This window comes from Manacus candei, unplaced genomic scaffold (genome assembly GCF_025592945.1).
Source record: "Manacus candei isolate 608988 ecotype Guabito, Panama unplaced genomic scaffold, ASM2559294v1 h1tg000009l, whole genome shotgun sequence".
NCBI classification, from domain to species: Eukaryota; Metazoa; Chordata; class Aves; order Passeriformes; family Pipridae; genus Manacus; species Manacus candei.
Genome location: NW_026138057.1, coordinates 465,297 through 478,832, shown reverse-complemented (window position 1 = coordinate 478,832; position 13,536 = coordinate 465,297). Strand labels below are relative to the sequence as shown.

Below are 13,536 nucleotides of genomic sequence, written 5' to 3'. Positions count from 1 at the left end.
TGGGGGTGGTAAGATTTTCAAATGCAAAAGGTAGAAGAAAACTCCACATACAAAAATAAAACTAATTGTGTCCTTTTGCAATGAACCTAAATTAAGTATTACTACATATCTTAATCCAGCTGTAAGAGAACCTTGTGGCAGTAACTGTACAGCCCTCCTCCCGCAGAGAAAACAAATCTTTTATTTAGTTAGTTCCTCCTAATGTTATTTGTTCTTTTTAAGAAACTATTCAGAGCTTAAAGAGAGCTTGAAAAATCAAACTCACCTACCAGTGGCCACTTCTCCTCTGAAGTTTCTCTCTGCTGAGTTTCCTTTCTGGAGATGTTACTCTCTCAATTATCACAAATATGTTTTCTGTTAAACTGCTCATGTTTCCAATTAAGTTTTGTCATCTGTGTCTGTTCCCCTGCCCAGCAGCCTGCTGGGGATTAACGGTTCTTACCTATATTTCCCTGCCCTCTCGCACTAAAGTAAACTGTGTACAGAGCTGCATTTTTTTAATTCAAAAATCAACAGCAGTGGAGAGCGTGCGTTCTCGGCAGCAGGAGCAGCCCTGTGAATCCAGTCCTGTAAATCATGAGCTGCTGCAGCCACATAGGGGCTGTTTCCCTTCACTTTCTCAGTGAAGATACGGCTCTGTTAACCTCCCTCCTGTGATCCAAAGCAGATCTACTGAAGATTTAAAGCACATACATCTTCCTGTCTTAACAAAGAATCAGGTTTCTAAGAGTGTTAGAGACTCCTTAATAATAAACTCAGCCATTTCACATGGTTATGGACAAAGTGGGATTGCAGGCAATAATGATACTTTAAAAAATATTACTGAAGTCAGAAGATTTCCAGGACACTGTTATTAACCAGCAATCATTATATTGGCCAGGTTTGCTAGTCCTTTTCCTATGGCAAACTACCCACATGGAGCTGGAAGGAAGCACAAGTTGGATTACGGACACAGAAAGGAATCATGCTGCTTTTAAGCTTTTGCCAGCCTGCTGGCTTCCAGGGCAATACTCCCACTTTACTCTAGTACTGAAAGAAAACCAAGCCACCAAATGTCCCAAACGGTAATGCCACCTGGTCTCTAGTTGCTCTGCTCAAGCCTTCTGAATCCAACCTGATGGGTTAAGGAGAACTGACAAGTGATGGCACAGGAATCATAGAATCCTTAAGGTTGGAAAAGATTTCCAAGATTGAGTCCAACCATTAACCTGGCACTGCCGAGCCCACCACTTAACCCTAAACATCATATCTACACTATTTTGAGCAATTCCAGGGACAGTTGACTCCACCACTGCAGGAGTCACAGTGACTCCCAGTGCGAGGGGCAGCAGTGACCTGCCATCACAGTGCCCTGACACACACAGGAGAGGGGAAGGACAGTGACAACTTCTTCACAAGCTGCTGGCAGTGCTCCTCCCTCTGCCTTCACAAGCTGTGCACCATTGCTCTTTCCTTCGTTCCTCTTATCCTACACTGCTGCTTTGTTATTATTTTCATTTCCTGAAGCCCTCCTACTCATCTCAATCCACTTCCCATTGCCGCACCACACCAGGCTCCTTTTGTACACCCAGAACAAGTGAGCCTTTGTCTCAGTCTGCCTCCCGCAGAAGACATCCAGCAATGTACTGAAAGCTTTGTGAAAATCCCAATTGTGCATAATTTACAGTTAGTTTTTATAGATTATTTTTAAGAACAATAATTACACATTTCAATATTGAGATACTGCTATAGAAACTGGAGACTGACAGTACTTCCAACACTAAGTTTCTAATCCATATGTGTTCTGACCTCATCATTCTCAACAAATCCTAAGGCAGCACAAAGTATACTCATGCCCAGAAATCATCAGAGCTGCCTGAGATTCATGAACGTGCCTAGGAGGGATTTACAAGCAGGTCCAGGGAGGAACCTGATGTACTAATCAATATGGGCAGGGAAGCCTTTACTTGCTCAGGACTGGGACAATAAATAAGAGTTACAAAAAGAAAATTACCAGTAAGGGATGTAACTACAAAATAGAAGAGCTGGTTGTACACTTGGTTAGTACAACATATGCAGAAGCAAACTCAGCTCGGGGTCTTAGCATGCAGCCACCTGAACAGACTTGGAAAAGAAATCTGCCTTCTTCTCAAACAGGCTCTTCACAACAGTTTACCAGCTCTACAGTGTGAAGTGAATGGAAGCTGTTGGTTCATTTGGGACCTCAGCTTCATCTTAACAGTCCAGATGAGTGCTTGAGTGCACAGACTTCTGGGCTTGGATCAAGTGAAATGGCTTGTTTTCTAAATCCCAAAGTATTGCTCCAAATTAATTTCCCAATGAAATCCAGAACTTTTCAATTTCTCCTTTTTTCAAATGTTTTCAGGAAATTAATTAATTAATCAATTCTGTTTGCTCACTGACCAAAATAAGCTTTTTTCTGTTCATTTGTTTATAAACAAAACGTTCCTTTGTCCCAGCTCCCCCACATACACCCTCCTGTTTGGAACTGAATTTTGCTTCCGTTGCCAGTGGCGTAGGATGAGTACAATGTAGCTCCATTTGCAGACATGTCAGAGAAATCAGAATTAGGACAACAATACTATGAATGTAACATTACCAAAAAAAAAAATATATATAGGGACATTAATGTAATTTTCAGAGTCTCTAGTTAGCATTTTCCACAAAGTGAATTCTGGATGCTACACACCTGAAATGAATAAAAAATATTTACAAACTCTTCATATACATGTTAAGCAGCAACACTTCAGGAAGGAAAAGAAGATACTTTTTTTTACACAACTGCAGTGGATTTTGATTTGTATTTGGGTCAAATACAGTGAAACTGAATATTGAAAATCCTTGAGTAATTTGTTACCCTGCACCATGCAAAGTTACTGCAAGAAATAAAACACTCTCATGAAAAATTGCCTCAGCTTAAGAAAACTTCAATTTTAAAGATTCTCTGTTTCTTTTTTATGAACAAGTCTGCTGGCTCTTTTACTCCTCTGACCAAGCTTGGTAAACGAAAGGAGTTCTGCTGCCAGAATGCAGCTTCAAATGTTGGGTTTCCTAATGAAGCAGTAACAGCAATTCATGGAGAACACATCAGCATGCAAAGGGGAAAGTTTTATTCAGTATAACATAGGCCCTTCTTTCATGAAAAGGAGAGCAGGTTTCATGCATTCAATTAATAAGCTTATTATTTCCCATGTGTTTCTTTGTGAGGGAGATATTTTCTTTCTCCAGCAACTTGCATTAACTAAAACTGACTATAAAAGAAATGTTTTCAAACCCAAGCTACAGGCTACAATAAATAATGATCGCTTTCCTCTTTTCAAGGTCAAATCTTGGCCCAAAATCTATTTTGTTCCTAGCGTTCCTGTTAAAAAAGATGTTGGTGGTCTAGTTCCAATGCCAATACACACTGTAGCATGGGTAAATCTGATTTCAGCTGCTCCTGCAAAGACTGAACTGCATCTGCAAACCTACCCATTTGTGAGGAAAAAAAAAAGAATCTGAAGGCTTATGATTTAATTCTTCCACTGAAGTCTTTGAGAGTTTATTTTATAATAACATCAGGAGAAAATATATGCAATTTCCCATCATTTGTCATGTTCACTCTAAGTAAGTGGACTTTGATTTGCTATAACTGAAAACTTTCAAAAGCCGTCATTATAAGCATGAAAGGCAACACACAGACAAAGGATGTTCTCACAGTTACTTCTCCTTAGGAGGGTCAAGAACTTAACAGCATTGTTATCCATTTTCAAATGAACAAACTGCTATTTTTTTATTTCACAGCTATGGGAAAAATAAGAAGCTCTTAAGAAGAGAAATAGTCCAGCCCATAGATTAGATAACAGATATAACAGCAAATCCACAGCCAGATTCTAATCTAGGAAATAAAAGCAGCTCTGCTCTATGACATTAGAGCATCAGAACTGCAGAAACCACTATGACAGTTTCATCGTTTCCCATCTAGAAGAATAAATGGTGAATCTTGACCGTTCCCACCCACCCACCAGACAACAATCCTTAAAAGCACTACAAATAAAGTCCAACAGAGAAAAACTTTTTAGCTGAGTTGTTCTGTTCTTCCATAATCATTTATCATGCTCAGCAACCCCTGGAAGTACGGAAATGCCTGCATTTCTCCAGGAGCTGACTATAAAAATCACAGTCTTTCCATAATCCAAACCACAAGCAGGTAGAGCAGAACATTCCCAAAAGGAGTAACCTGGCACACAGTCCTTCCTCAAAATAAGCACAACCCTTCTGGCCCACAGGAGTTTCCATTTCAATTATAACACTGAGGACAGGAGAGAACTACAGCTGGGTGGAAGGGGCTGACTGAGACAGGGCTCAGTGTGGGCATGGCCTCCACTCACAAGATGACTGAAGCTTTCTGTTCTCTCTTCTATTCTGGACCACAGAAAAAAGCAACAAAAATTATTTTTTTTTAAAGCAGAGATTGCCAGACAGGGAAATTCTGTATAACCTGAGAAAAGCCTGGATAGAAAACATTTTGCTTTGCTGAGGACCAAAACTCAGAATCATAGAACCACTCAATGGTTTGGGCTGGAAGGAACTTTAGAGATCATCTAGTTCCAACCCCCCTGCCATGGGCAGAGACACCTTCAAATAAACAGGTTGCTCAGGACCCTTTCTAACTGAGCAGAATTGGTTCCTTCAACTTCTGCCCACTGGCTTTCCCTTTAGGGCTGATTTAATTTATTGTAACACAGGAGAAAAATTACCTTTACTCCATGATATTTTTCTTTCCTTCCATCATATCTACTTCTTCAATCCCACTGTTGTAAACTTTGTTGCTTCAACAGCAGTTCCATGTATTCACAGAGATGAGCTGTATCTCTGAAAACCCTCACACCAAAGCCCATGGATATGCCAGAAACTCAACTTGCACATTTCTGTAAAGTCTCCTTCATTCACACAGAGTTCCAGCACATGAAACAACAGTTCTGCTGTCAGCTGGTTCACATCGCCAAAACTCAGCATTTTTGCTGAGGTGAGGGGAAATAAAACTGGAGCACAGGCAACCCTTTTCTCATTGTCTTGACATAACCAACTAAGACACTTGAATTCCTTGTTGTTTTTGTTTAGTTACTGTAAAATTCAGAATGCTGTCCACATGACTGCCTTAAGAGAGAGGTTGGAGGGACCTCTATCGACCACATTCCGGTTAGATGATCACAAAAATTATGAAACCAAGTTTACTGTGCCATTCAAAACAAGTTGCACTCTCCACTTAATACTAGACAAATACCATTCTTGTTCATTTTTCTCCATTTCCTTCTCATTATTTGTACAATCTAATCCCCCAAGAGTTCTCACAACAGACTTATTCAAAAACATTAGTGAATTCCAGGCAGGGAGCTGTTATGGAGTCTTTCATTAGATTTTATTCTTAGCTGGAGTGGACAATATGTACACTTGGTAGCCTTGGTCTGACACATCTCTCCTGCAGGTTATATGAAATACAGCATATACAAATTAGTGGTCTGAGAACTGCAGTTAGGGAATATTATCCACTTGACTATTAGTAGTGGCTCCAATCAGGGCTTGGAATGACCATGGAGATGGAGGCAGATTTTTAACAGAGAAGGGACAGGCAGTAGGAAAAAATATATAAGAATGAGCAGACAATATGCCAAGGTAAACTACATTTCAACTCAGAAATATCCCACTCTGCTCAGTGAGAAGTCACACTCTGTACACAGCAGAGTGGTGAATAGCAGTGCCCATGGAGGCACACCCATGGGGAACACCAATGCACCCTGAAACATGGACAGTCCACCTTCAAACTGAGGAGTTGAACCAAACCATACAGAAATAACATACTTTACCACCATGTACATACACACCTAAAGTTCAACATACATAAATATGCAAAAATCTGTTATATTTTTATATCAAAACCAACCGACAGTCACATACTACTATTTATGGTGGGGTCTTCATTTACTCTCTCTAGTCAATAAAACTACCCTATAATCTGTAGCAGCAGATCTTTCAAACCAGGCCAATATGCAGATAACAATATGCTATTCATGACAGTAGTGAAGGGTTGGACCATGGCTTTAAGCTCATCAGCCAGCTCAGAAATGGTGGCAGATCTATTTGGTTATGGATGAGGAACAGGCAAAAGACTCAGTAGAGAAGTCACAAATGGAAGGACTAGGGAGGCTGGATGATGCTCTTACCCAAGGAGAAGGGGCTTCTACAGATGTGGAGAAACATGCTGGCACTTGGAGAAGTCTGGGATGTAGCACCACTACTGTTTGCTTTCCTACGATTTAACAGTGAACTTAAGTTTCCACAGTTGTTTTCCTGGCACACGTCACCCAGCAATAAATTTACAAGAAATTGTAAATATTTATTTTAAAAGGAAACATCTTAGCACTGTAAAGACCATGCAATGCTGGACCAGCTCTTCAACTGGTATAAATTAACATGGTTCCAGCACCTCCAGTGCAGCTCTGCAGATGTACACTGGGCAAGAAGCTGCTTCTCAAGGTTACATTTTACTTCAAAGCTCAGAATTTTATCTTCATTAACTGTACAGCTAAGAACATGTCTTTGGCTAGGTTTTTTTAGTTGTTTGGGTTTTTTTCCCAAAAAACCTTTATTTAAATACATTTTTGGCTTGTTTTATGTATTTCTAAAGCTTACACAACTATGGTAAAGACCTGTGGTCTTGTAAAGATCCACTTCAGCCATGATTAAGTTACAGTAGAATGCAGCTGCATACTTCATAATGTGACACTAAGGGAAAACAAACATCATTCAGAAATGTATTATGAGTATTACATATGGAGTCAGAGACTTGCAGAATCATAAGACAGAGAACTTAACTATTCCATCCTACTCAGCACTAAATAAGGCATCAGGTAGAGCGCTGTGTCCAGCTCCAGCACCCCTCTAAAAGAGACTGACAGACTGCAAAGAGGCCATTAGAGACCATCAAGACATTTAAGAGATTTATCACAAGGAACCTATGAGAAGAAAGTTGGAATAGTAAAGATGTCTTATCCTAGAAGAGAAAAGACTGAAGGGGGACATTGTAAGCCTTCAAATACATGAAGATTGTTATAAACAGGACAGAGATCAAGAAAGAGCAAAAATGTGCCTTATTTTTAGCCACACAGAATGATTTTCATATATCTTTTTTTTTAATAGCTACCTTTAAGACCAAATGGATACTTGAAGGGATACACTTTAAAAGATGGTCAAGTCCAGTCATGAGACATTTCAGAACAGACAAGCAAACACCTCTTGGGCACAGATATAGTTGATTTTCCTTCAGAATTGGAGCACAGACTCCACATGTTATTAACAAATGCAAAGCTACAAATATGTAATGTCAGCTGTAAACTTGGCAAAATTTTAAACATGGATCTTTGTTAAACAGATTTAAAACCAGAAGGTATATTTACATTGCAAAGTTATGATTCAACAAAAGAAATTATGAGGTTCCTCAGACTATCTTTCAGATTTCCCCACACTGTCTCTCTATATTTTTATTTTTACTTTTGTCACATCAAATTCGTGATCACTGCACTATAATTCAAAGCAAAATAAATCACCCTGAACATTTGGCAAATACCTTCAATGCAAATTATATTAAAAAAACTGAATAGGGTTATGCACTACTTTTTGGTAGTGCATACACAGAAAACACCACCTGCTCTGGTTATGGATTTGTTGAGACTAATTCTGTAAATTTATTTTACCATCAGTCTGTCTTACAGAAAAAACCCTTGGTCAGTAAAACCAGAGAGCATCTTGAGTGCCAGCAGAGATGAGCAGAGCAGCAGCATCCTAAACACTAAGCAGAATATGATGTTTGGTTCCTGCCTGACCTAGATGAAACATTGCTATATTTTTACAGGGTGGGATGACTGACATTTAAGTAATTATCACATTCTCACATTGTTGAGCCAATCACATTTATTTTCCAAGGAAAATGTGAAAGTGCAGGTAAACCCTTTTCAACTGTTATAGACTTATGCCTCTTTAAAAATATAAAACCTTTTCCAATTTTGCAAAACTTTTAATCTTAGTAAATTTTGCACAGTCTTATCAAGTCAACGTTTCAAAAGTAAACGTTAGGTTCATTCAACTTCCTACAGAAAGAGAAACCTAATAATAAAACTAAACTCAAGATGGATATAGAACAGGAAAGCAACTGCTCCAAAAGTCGAATGAAGGAAACTTTTTCTAAATCTATACAGACATGATTTTCAGTCATGAAGACAGCTATAACTGCCTAAAAAATAAATAAAATAAGTAAATATTTAACTTACTGCTATCTGTTGCATGAGCCAACTGTTTCATTCTCTAAAATCGCTTCCCAGCTTTCTGACATTCATACAGTATTCCTCCATAAGGAGAGGGATCTTTCAATCTCAGGAGCTCTGCTTATTTTTGCTAGTCTCTAGTGAACTGTTAAGATCTTCCTCTTGGTCCTGGTTTCCAAAGCTGCCTTTGCTCTACTTCTCCCCCACCCTTCTCAGCAGCCTCGCAGAGCCCGGCTCAGCACTAGTTGATTGGAAGAGTTAGAAACAGTTTCAGTGACGACCTGGCAGTTTGTGCTGGAAGGATGAAAGCCTTTTCAATACCAACTTCAGTGTATCAGAGTCCTCAGCTGGAAATTTCCAGCCTGTAAAGAACACTGAGATACCAGGTTTAATATTTCACATTTCTGTCCTGCCTGTGTGCCACCAGATGTTGCAGTGACTGACCGAACAGAGAGCACTGTGATAATTAACTCTGGGGCTTTGTATGGACTCTCTGTTCTTCAAGATACCACACACCTGAACACTTCAGGACTACTCAGTCTTTGATTAGTAAAAGAAGCAATTAAAAAGGATGAGACTTATTATAACAACTGTTATGTAATCATATATAATCATAGGATCATAGACCGGTTTGTGTTGGAAGGGACCGTAAAGCTCATCCAGTTCCAACCCCCTTGCCACGAGCAGGGACACCTTCCACTATCCCAGATTGCTCAGAGCCCCATCCAACCTTGCCTTGAACACTTCCAGGGATGGGGCAGCCACAGCCCCTGTGGGCAAGCTGTGCCAGGGCCTCGCTACCCTCACAGTAAAGAATTTCTTCCTAATATCTAATCTAAACCTGCCCTCTGTCAGTTTAAAGTCATTGCCCCTTGTCCTGTCACAAGCTCCCCTTTGTAAAAGCATCTGTCTGTTCAGCCATCCCAGCAACCTTTTGTCAGCACTGAGTCAGCTGGCTCAGTGCCACAGGCATTGAATCCAACATCTCAGCTCCCTGTCATAACTGTCATGACTAACTATTCCTGCACCTGAAGCCATAAAAAGCCTTCTCTTTCCCATTCAGGCTGAATGCTACTATAAATGGGCAAAAAAATATTAAAATGTTAACTCTCTAAGACAAATTTCTATCACGCTTTATAAGTCTCAGAGCTCTTTTTTCACCACTGTTTTGGTTTTTCTTTTTTGGTTTGTTTGGTTTTTTGCTTGTTTGTTTTTTTTTTAATTCTTACACTATTATTCAGCACAAATGCAAAAGCCTGTGTTTTGACTCTGTTTATTATTATTATTTTGCTTGGAATGGAAAAACTGCATGATGTTAAACAGAACACAGGGTTTTTTCAGCAAGGAAGCTTGTGCAACGTCACTTGACCATCCTGTACTTGGTACAGTAGCCAAATCCAGTCATTCAGAACATCAAATATTTAATCTCATTTTATGTGCAGCTACAAAAGAGGACTTGCCCTCCATTTTAGCATGCTTAAACGAAAGATTTTTCATTCAAGAAAACTCTTAGAATCATCTAGGTTGATCTAAAGATAATAGGGCTCAAAGACTTGCAATAAGTAATTCCTGAGCCAAAACTGGAACCTCTGTCTGAACATCAGCTCTGGGCAAACATTAAATTTTGACTCATTACGTCTAATTTAATCTCTTTCAATGGCTAAGCATCCTCATTCTTAAAATTTCCTACATTCTGAGGTCTGAGTTGGGCTCATTTCAGATTCCTAACAAATGGATACTCACATAGTGCCTACTGAAGTAATGAAGAATTGTTGTTACTATAAATGTCACTACCTACAGGTTTCTTGTAGGCAATAAGAAAGTTACCTTTCTTTTAGACAGAAAACATAAATTAACCTTTAAAATACCAATCTGCAAAGGAGATTTTCCAAAGCTCTAATTATGCAGTGCTCTTCTCTGTGTTTTATCAGCATCCCTCTTTTTCACAGAATGCTGCTGAAAATCTTAGCCTTCAAGACACTAACCACAAGAACTCTGAGTTTTGATCTCCTTCTGCACAATTTTTGCCTTGCTCCACACGAAGATTAATTTTTTCCTCGCTATTACTGAAGTAGCATTTTGAAATTGAATCTGAGGGTTGGACGTAATCCAAATCTGCCACTTTTAAATGACCTTAAGCAATGCTGAGTTCAAGACAAGCTCAATATCACACAGAACCAAGCCATGAGAGTGTATTCTCATGTGCTTTTTATATCAATACAGGATTGAATATGAAACATTTGTATCATTAGGAAGAGAAACTTCAATGGCTCAGTTCCAGACTTAGGATTTTTCTACTCTCTATGTAAAAGGCCATTTAAAGAAATAAATATGGATTTCATAGTAAAGTTGACATGAAGATACTGATTTAACTTTTAAGAGCTGTTCTTACCAAGGCTCTGACAAGATATGCTGTGGCCTCTTGAACTGCACCCTTGACCTTGATGGCATGCCCTCTTGAACTCGATAAATATAACTGCCTACATATAAGGTGCACACATTTTTAGCACACATGTGGCATGTGTAACCATACACCATGGTTACTCAGTGGAGTGGGGGTGACATTTCCTTGCTAACATTCTACTGACAGTAGTCAGTCCTATTTTGATAACACAAAGTCAAAAACTTAGAGGAAAGAAATTCCTTAACTGTCCTTCAAAATACCTTAATATATATCTTCCTATTTAACTAGTTCATACTCAATAGAAATTTTGAAGGAAATAATATTTGAAGGTATCATAATGTGGTAATTTTACACCTGCCAGAGCTCAGAGTCGGACTCAAGTAATATTAACCCCTTATTGCTGGTTCCATGCAGGTCTGATCTATGCAGAATTGTCATGGCAATGAGACACTGTCCTTTGGGAACTGCAGGACCCTGTACTTCCCTTTGTCCCTATGCCACCCAACTGGAACTGGTTTTGCTGTGTCAGCAGGTTAATTATGTCTGCAATGGGTGTAACATGGACTGGTTTGAGTATCACTGAATCACATCCCAACACACACAGCTTCACAAAACAACACACCACAACTGAGCATCAATATGAAAGGAGAGAAAACATGGAGCATGGAAATAAAGGAGGAATGCAGGACACTCACAAAATATTAAAGATTTTCCAAAGAGCTGGAACTATCTGTCCTGAAGCACACTTCAATTTTGCTTTGCCTTTTTACCCTCCGCCAGAATCCCTTCAATAAATCACTGGTAACTCTTTCATCCATGTCCAGCATACTTTTAAAATTCCAAGAAACTAACCATACATTTAAATAGCAGAAATCACAGAACAGTCTAGGCTGCAGGAAACCTCTGGAGATACTCCTTCCAACCTTCAGCTAAAAGCAGAGCCTTAGAGGAGGTTATCCAGGGCCCCATCAAGGCAAGTCCTAGATACCTTCAGCAAGGGAGATCCCACCCCTCCTCTGGACAATCTTCTCCAGTATTTAATTCTTCTCACAGCGAAGAACTTTATTCCTGTTTCCAGACAGGATTTCACCTAGAGGAATGTGTGCCTCCTGTCCTTGTGAACACGCTGACTACTCTTTACATATTAAAAGACAGTGATTAAATATACACTATGTCCCAAGTTAAAAGAGTTTACCCAAAATTTGAAAGAAACAAAATAAAAGGAGCAGAAGAAGAACACAAACTTTTCTTACTCTCCTGCCCATATGGTATATCCATACCTAAAAAACTGAGATGTGCAGAACAAAGATTATTGCTGAGTTGGCAGGATCTGGTTTGAGAACACTCTCATGAGACTTGTATCAAGTAAGTTTGCCAGACCAGTGCTATTAAAAGTCATTTATTTCACTTGAGTGCCTGAATCTGGGTGGTTTTTTTGCTTTTTCTAATGCTACCAATATAAGAGAAACCTGACATCATTAGCACTGCCTTCTTCACAAATCTGAGTAATAAACATCTCCTTTGATCTCTTTGATGTGAAAATGGCCAAAGTCTGGCAGTGCTTTTTTTTCTACTCACATTTTTACCTTACATTCAGCTCACAGGAAAAGTGTCATTTTTCCCACAGACTTCTACTGCCCTCTGTAGGATTATTTTAAATAAAATATTAGGAACAAAATATAGGAAAAAAAATAAAGTGTGTAAGCCTGTCACATTACTGCATCACATCCTAAATGAAATGGAGATGGCATATCAAGTTGATATTTCCTATAGCTTCATAATTTCATTGATTGTATAGACTGGATCCAAATAATAAATAGAATATTTCCTTACGATGTTACCGGACTTTTGAGACTGCAAAATGCAAACTGAGTGCCTGCACATCTCAAAAGACTCTCCATTGTGTGTAAGCAAAGCACTGAAATAAATTAATGAGAAAATCTAGCGTATCAAGGTCCTTACTGAAGCTGTATGTTTCAATATATTTAAGTTTCATCCTTGATACTACCTAGGATGCAGTTTTGCTCCACCTTGCTCTGGATAAAAAAATACATTGATGCAATCTAAATTGCATATGCAAATAAAATATTGGCTATATTTTATTTGCTGATCACATTAGACAATTAGAAAGACATGGTAACTGGGAACCTAAAAATAACTAGTAACTAATAAGTACACAAAGACACAGAAATGCAGTGCTCATCTGCCTCTTTACACTCCTTAGAAATGTTTTTGATAATTTAGATGAGTTCTGGACACCAAAGTAAACCAAAGGTATACTTAAAAATGCATGAAGTAAACAAAAGGTATTCTAACGTAAGCATAGACTAAGTAACTGACAATTCAGAATTGAATTAAAAGGCTCCAGTTGTATGAAGGGATTAGGAAGACATAAAAAAAAATCACAAGCCTAAGTTGCTTTTTTCGTCACAGTCCAAAAATGCAATTAAGACCTTAATTGCATTTTTCTTCTAGAAAAGCCCATAACACCAGTTATACACCTAAAAATACCCGGTCTAGAACATTAGTGGAATTATAAATGGCTAATCACTCTGGTAATAAATAAAAAGCCATACCACAGCATGTTACCACTTTATAATGTGAGGAATGAGAAGAAGGGAATTTTGCATATAAACTGAGTGGCTAACTCCAAAATGCAAGTTAAGGCTATCAGGCCCTACCCTCAAAAAAGGTGCCCATAGGATTGAAGTAGGTTGTCTAAGTCATCCTTACTAGAGAAGACTTCTCTCTTTTTGATATTACTTTAACCCTTTCCCCAAGATTTCTAGAAAGTCAGTGGTCTCATCAGTAACTGATTCACAGAATCTTTCA

The 13,536-nt window shown here is 38.7% G+C and overlaps 1 protein-coding gene across 7 annotated transcripts in view; it reads right to left on the bottom strand.

Annotated features, from left to right (window-relative positions):
- Positions 1-13,536, bottom strand: part of NAV2 (neuron navigator 2) — a 210,088-nt gene that overhangs the window by 107,677 nt on the left and 88,875 nt on the right. The gene's annotated exons all lie outside the window — the stretch shown is intronic.